The sequence below is a fragment of the Bubalus kerabau genome, chromosome 8 (genome assembly GCF_029407905.1).
Source record: "Bubalus kerabau isolate K-KA32 ecotype Philippines breed swamp buffalo chromosome 8, PCC_UOA_SB_1v2, whole genome shotgun sequence".
Classification (NCBI taxonomy): domain Eukaryota; kingdom Metazoa; phylum Chordata; class Mammalia; order Artiodactyla; family Bovidae; genus Bubalus; species Bubalus kerabau.
In genome coordinates, this window is record NC_073631.1 from 51,157,353 (window position 1) to 51,164,711 (window position 7,359).

Genomic DNA, 7,359 nt, shown 5'->3' on the forward strand with positions numbered 1-7,359 from the left:
AAGTGAAGAAAATGTTTTACCTGGGCTTCCCCAAGATGGCTTCTGCTTAGTGGAGCCAGCAAGGAGATTCTCTGCCTTCACGGAGGCCCTGGTTCCTCTATAAGGAGTTTTTAGTTCATTGAGTCTTATTCCCTTCAAACACAAAACTACAGCTAAAGAGCCAGCCTGCCTAGGGTCCCATCCCAGTACCATTTGTGAGCTCTGTGATCTCAGGCAATTACCTAACTTTTCTATGCTTTGGTTTATTCATCTGTAGGATAATAATATTTGCATCTGATACAGTCTTTGTGAATATTAAATGAGTTGGCAGACGTCAAGTGCTTAGAACAGTATCTGATAAGTAAATATTAACAATTATTTTTCTATTATTGTGTATCAGAAGATATTAAAGTGCTTCTTGATTTGTCTTCTGTTCACTGCAGTCTTTACATCTTTGAGTTAATTTTTTTAGTTCATTTCCTTTCATCCCAGTCTTTCATACTAAAGTTTTCCTTGGAAACGATGATTCCTACCTGAACTCATGTTTATGAGATAGGTAGGGGTGAACGTGGTTATTCACTGATGAATTTCAAAATGGGGTAAAAAGAGAGCTGAGTTTTTCATGGAGGGAGCCTCAAATGTCAGCATCTGTAGATCTTGTTTCTTGGGTTAGTCAGTCCGCTAAAAACAAATCCTTGCCTAGAAGGGTGTAAAGCTCCAAATCAGAATCTGGAGAGTTCAGTAGGGGAGGAAGCCACCAATAAGTAGTTCACCAAATGAGTGTGTGCATGTTAAGTTGCTTCAGTTGTGTCCAACTCTGAGCAACCGTATGGACTCTAGGCCACCAAGCTCCTCTCTCCATGGGATTCTCCAGGCAAGAATAGTGGAGTGGGTTGCCATGCCCTCCTCCAGGAGATATTTCCAATCCAGGGATGCAACCCACATCTCCTGCATTGGCAGGAGGGTTCTTTACCACTAGCACCACCTGTACCAGTCCCCGTCTTTTTAGTAGAGAATCTTATCCCCACCATAGAACAACAGACTGGTTACAAATCAAGAAAGGAGTACGTCAAGGCTGCATATTGTCACCCTGCTTATTTAACTTATATGCAGATTACATCATGAAAAATGCTGGACTGGATGAAGCACAAGCTGGCATCAAGATTGCCAGGAGAAATATCAATAACCTCAGATATGCAGATGACACCACCCTTATGGCAGAGAGTGAAGATGAAAGTGAAAGAGGAGAGTGAAGAAGTTGGCTTAAAACCCAACATTCAGAAAACTAAGATCATGGCATCTGGTCCCATCCCTTCATGCCAAATAGATGGGGAAGCAATGGAAACAGTGACAGACTTTATTTTTGAGGGCTCCAAAATCAATGCAGATGGAGACTGAAGCCATGAAATTAAAAGACGTTTACTCCTTGAAAAAAAAGCTACAACCAACCTAGACAGCATATTAAAAACTAGAGACATTACTTTGCCAACAAAGGTCCATCTAGTCAAAGCTATGGTTTTTCCAGTAGTCATGTATGTATGTGAGAATTGGACTATAAAGAAAGCTGAGCGTTAAAGAATTGATGCTTTTGAACTGTGGTGATGGAGAAGACTTTTGAGAGTCCCTTGGACTGCAAGGAGATCCAACCAGTCCATCCTAAAAGAAATCAGTACTGAATATTCACTGGAAGGACTGATGTTGAAGCTGAAACTCCAAAACTTTGGCCACCTGATGCAAAGAACTGACTCATTTGAAAAGATCCTGATGCTGGGAAAGATTGAAGGTGGAAGGAGAAGGGGTTGACAGAGGATGAGATGGTTGGATGGCATCACCGATTCAATGGACATGAATTTATGTAAGCTCTGGGAGTTGGTGATGGACAAGGAGGCCTGGCGTGCTGCAGTCCATGGGGTCGCAAAGAGTCGGACATGACTGGGTGACTGAACTGAACTTATCCCCACCATCAGCTGTGCCAAACTCTACAGAAAGTCAACTCCTCCATGTCCTGCTGGGAGTGAAGGAGAGCAGTTGTTCACCTCTGTGGGACAGAGGAGAGGCCAGCAGGTGGACAGTGTTTTCAGCACCTGTTACAAACATTACACTAACTCTTGCTCCTTCCTCCTGTCTAGGAGCACCCAGTGTCTTCAAATTCTCTGCTTCTGAGCCCTGGGACACAGAAGTGCTCTTGCATCATGCTGGTTTGTGTTTATCCAAGCTTGTGTTCCAACATTCTCTAGTTTGCTCAGTAAGCTCCAAAGTTCTAGTAGACAATAGTCATTTGCTCTAAAGTTCTAGTAGACAATAGTCTCTTCTCCCATTTTTTCATTCTAAAAAAATTATTTTTTAAGTTTTTAACTGTGGTAAAATACAGGTATCAAAATTTATGATTGTAATCATTTTTAAGTCTATAGCTCAGTAGTGTTAAGTATATTCACATTGTTGTGCAACCAACCCCAGAATGTTTTCATCTTGCTAAACTGACACTCTTACCAATTAAACAACTCATTTTCCCCTCCCCTAGGCTCCTGGCAACCACTGTTCCAGTCTCTGTTTCTATGAATCTTGACTCTCTAGATGCTTCCCTGATGGCTCAGTGGTAAAAAATCTGCCTGCAATGCAAGAGACTTGGGTTCGATCCCTGGGTTGAGAAGATCCCCTAGAGAAGGAAATAGCCACCCACTCTAGTCTTCATGCCTGGGAAGTCTCATGGACAGAGGATCCTGGCGGGCTGTAGTCCATGGGGTCGCAAAGAGTCAGACACAACTTAGCAAGTAAACAATAACGATAATAAGCTAACTCACATAAGTGGAATCACACAGTGTTTGTCCTTTGTGTCTGACTTATTTCACACAGTATACTGTCTTCAAAGTTCACTCATGCTATTGCATGTGTCCAAATTTCCTTCCTTTTTAAAGCTGAATAATTTAAATTTTGTATTATTATTTTTATTATGATTCACTTGTCCTTTTGTTCTTATGAGTTTATGGTTTTGTTTTATTTTCCCCTTTCCTTTAGCCATTAGTTTAGTGGACTTTCAGAAAGCAGAGATAAACTTGTGAGCCCAACTTAGTCCTAAGAAACCCACATTCCATTTATGAAAACTAGCATTTAAGGATACATTCTCTGTAGCTTTTGAGAATCTCAAAACTTTGCAAGACTCCTTACAGGAGAAAAGAATAATGAAGTTGCTTCTGCTGCTGCTGCTAAGTCACTTCAGTCGTGTCCGACTCTGTGCGACCCTGTAGACGGCAGCCCACCAGGTTCCCCCGTCCCTGGGATTCTCCAGGCAAGAACACTGGAGTGGGTTGCCATTTCCTTCTCCAATGCATGAAAGTGAAAAGTGAAAGTGAAGTCGCTCAGTCGTATTTGACTCTTCGCGACCCCATGGACTGCAGCCTACCAGGCTCCTCCGTCCATGGGATTTTCCAGGCAAGAGTACTGAAGTGGGGTGCCATTGCCTTCTAGTCCTCGTCTAACCAAAGAAGAACTTACACTTTGACGTCAAGCAAAAAGGGTACTTCAAATAGTTATCTTCTCGGAATACATATAATATATGTATACACTCTTCCCTGGGTAATGTAGTGTAGAGGCTCTCAAAGTGTGGTCCCTACATCTGCAGCATAAGCATCACCAGGGCGTCTGAGAGAAGAGTAAATTCTCAGGCCCTGCCTTGGACCTACTGAACCTGAAAATCTGGGGGTGGGGCCAGCAACTGTATTTTAAAAAGTCCTGCAAGTGCTTCTGGTGCTCCCTAACATTGGAGAACCATCAGTCATCCAGAAGCAATTCTTCGTAAAGCTGCATCTAGAAGTTAAACATTAATTTAGTCTCAGCCCAAACGCTTAAAAGATTTTTCAGGCTATGAGATGAACATCTTTCAGCAAATAGGTGTGAGGTGCCTATATCACCAAGTGATTGCGTTTGGGACTTTCTTCTCCACTGAAGAGGCACACTGTCATATATTTATACTACCTGACCACTTTATTTTTTTATTTTTATTTTTTTTTCCATTAAGTTTACCATAGGATATTGAATATAGTTCCCTTTGCTGTACAATAGGACAAAGGATTGGCCATAGTTGTTATTATGCATTATAGAAGTTGTCCAAACTATTGGCTTATCCATGCTGTTGTCTTGTTTTAGCTGCTACATATCAACAAACTTTTGTTTCTGTCCAATATGTTTCATTTCCCATGTGTGAAAACAAATTTTGTAGCACTCTTATTTTATTCCAGTACTGAACTCTTGGAGTTCTTTTACAATTGCTTCTGATTTTCTGAGAAACTAGTGAAGATTGCTGTGTAAATCAACAACCAAAGAATCAATATTAGTGATGTTCTTTTAAAGAATTCAAAGATAAACAGTCCCTATAAGTCACTGTCACTGCACTCCAAGGTTTAAAAGGAAATATTCTGAAAATGAAAGCAGGGGGAAGCATATGATATTACCAAAAGGGCTTTGGGGTAGTAAATAAAAGCAAGAATATGATTTGAGAAGTGAACGTCTGTTCTGAGAACAGTATTAACATGATAGGAATATCAGCATCAGACTTTACTTTTTTCAGGTCATGGTTATTGATTTAAAAACTGATGGAAGTAAAAAATGTTATCAGAGAGCTGTTTGCAAAGATGCTTTAAATCCAATATGTCTTCTGTTATTATACTATTGCAGAATATCCTAGGATGGGAGAGACCATAGAGGTCATCTAACCCAATCATGCATTTCATGCTTGACTCACCTCTATACCCCTAAAGAAATGACAGCCGCATGACCCTCGCATTGTGGTTCATAACAGAGTCATCTACCATGCTTCACACAGTAAAACTAGGAAGAATAATGGCATTTTGAAACAAAAATAAAGAATGCTACTTTGAAATATGGCTCTTGTTAGTGTTTGGGAAAGTAGTGTTTTTTTTCTTCTGTCATTCCTGGGTGTTGAGCATTGTGGCAGACACTAATTATTGCTCCCAGAATTTGTTCTACTTCATCTCCAAATATTTGCTTGGCACACAACTGCTCAAAATAGAGTTTCCATTCCCAAGCTTTCCTTATAGCCATGCATCTGAGTTACTATTGTTGTGTAATAAATCACCTTAAAATGTAGAGGTTGAAAACAGAGTTTTTATTATGCTCAAAGATATGTGATGGGGCATCACAGGGCTGGCTTCTTCTGTCATTCTGGCATGACTTCTATCAGAGCAGTCATGAGCCACCCAGATTCAAGAGGAGGGGAATTAAGGCTTCAGTTCTTGATGCGGTATGGCAAGGCACACTGCTGAAGAGCAGTGTCAGAGATGAGATTTCTGCAGTCACGTTTGGAACATGCAGTTGATCACACTACAGGTATGGCCAGTGACCAAGTTCTGGACAAGATGATATAAGAGGAATTGGTGTGTTTAATTTCCTGGAAGTATTCTTAGGGGATGTGTATGTGGTGAGATCCCAAAGAAAGGCAATGCCAAAGAATGTTCAAACTACCGCACAATTGCACTCATCTCACATGCTAGTAAAGTAATGCTCAAAATTCTCCAAGCCAGGCTTCAGCAGTACGTGAACCGTGAACTTCCTGATGTTCAAGCTGGTTTTAGAAAAGGCAGAGGAACCAGAGATCAAATTGCCAACGTCTGCTGGATCATGGAAAAAGCAAGAGAGTTCCCGAAAAACATCTATTTCTGCTTTATTGACTATGCCAAAGCCTTTGACTGTGTGGATCACAATAAACTGTGGAAAATTCTGAAAGAGATGGGAATACCAGACCACCTGATCTGCCTCTTGAGAAACCTGTATGCAGGTCAGGAAGCAACAGTTAGAACTGGACATGGAACAACAGACTGGTTCCAAATAGGAAAAGGAGTTTGTCAAGGCTGTATATTGTCACCCTGCTTATTTAACTTATATGCAGAGTACATCATAAGAAACTCTGGACTGGAAGAAACACAAGCTGGAATCAAGATTGCTGGGAGAATTATCAATAACCTCAGATCTGCAGATGACATCACCCTTATGGCAGAAAGTGAAGAGGAACTAAAAAGCCTCTTGATGAAAGTGAAAGTGGAGAGTTGAAAAAGTTGGCTTAAAGCTCAACATTCAGAAAACGAAGATCATGGCATCCAGTCCCACCACTTCATGGGAAATAGATGGGGAAACAGTGGAAACAGTGTCAGACTTTATTCTGGGCTCCAAAATCACTGCAGATGGTGACTGCAGCCATGAAATTAAAAGACGCTTACTCCTTGGAAGGAAAGTTATGACCAACCTAGATAACATATTCAAAAGCAGAGCTATTACTTTGCCAACAAAGGTTCGTCTAGTCAAGGCTATGGTTTTTCCTTTTCCAGTGGTCATGTATGGATGTGAGAGTTGGACTGTGAAGAAGGCTGAGCGCCGAAGAATTGATGCTTTTGAACTGTGGTGTTGGAGAAGACTCTTGAGAGTCCCTTGACTGCAAGGAGATCCAACCAGTCCATTCTGAAGGAGATCAGCCCTGGGATTTCTTTGGAAGGAATGATGCTAAAGCTGAAACTCCAAACTTTGGCCACCTCGTGCGAAGAGTTGACTCATTGGAAAAGACTCTGATGCTGGGAGGGATTGGGGGCAAGAGGAGAAGGGGACGACAGAGAATGAGATGGCTGGATGGCATCACCGACTCGATGGACATGAGTCTGAGTGAACTCTGGGGGTTGGTGATGGACAGGGAGGCCTGGCGTGCTGCGTTTCATGGGGTCGCAAAGAGTCGGACATGACTGAGCGACTGATCTGATCTGATCTGATGTGGTGAGAGGAGAAGTTCCCTTCTCTTTTTTACTTTCCTCTTGACTGAAATATGGATGAATAGACTGGAGGTAGAGCAGCAATTTGGACAACAAATTGAGGATTACAGAGCAACAAGCTGGAAGGAGGCTGGGTGCCTAATGATCCTAGAACCACCATGGGAGCCCTGAACCGCTGATATTTACATTACAGAGAAATGAACTTCTGTCTTGTTTAAGTTACTGTATTTACCATTTTCTTGCTAATCCTAAAAAAAAAAAAAAAAATCATAAATGAAGATAGATGATGCAAACTTGTCTTAAATTACTGGGTCTATAAAGATGATAATGCTTATATTGTCTATATAATATTTATATGGTTAAAGTTTGACTAATATTGTGGACCATGCAGTGAGGATCATGGTGTTTTATAAAAGCGTACTTTTACTTCTTAAAATGCTTATATGGTCTATATAATATTTATATGGTTAAAGTTTGACTAATACTGTGGACCATGCAGTGAGGATCATGGTGCTTTATAAAAGCGTACTTCTTAAAATGCTTGACCCTCATCATTGGAAGTACCTTATTATATTTAAAAATAAAATTATTATGAGATTAAGAAACACAA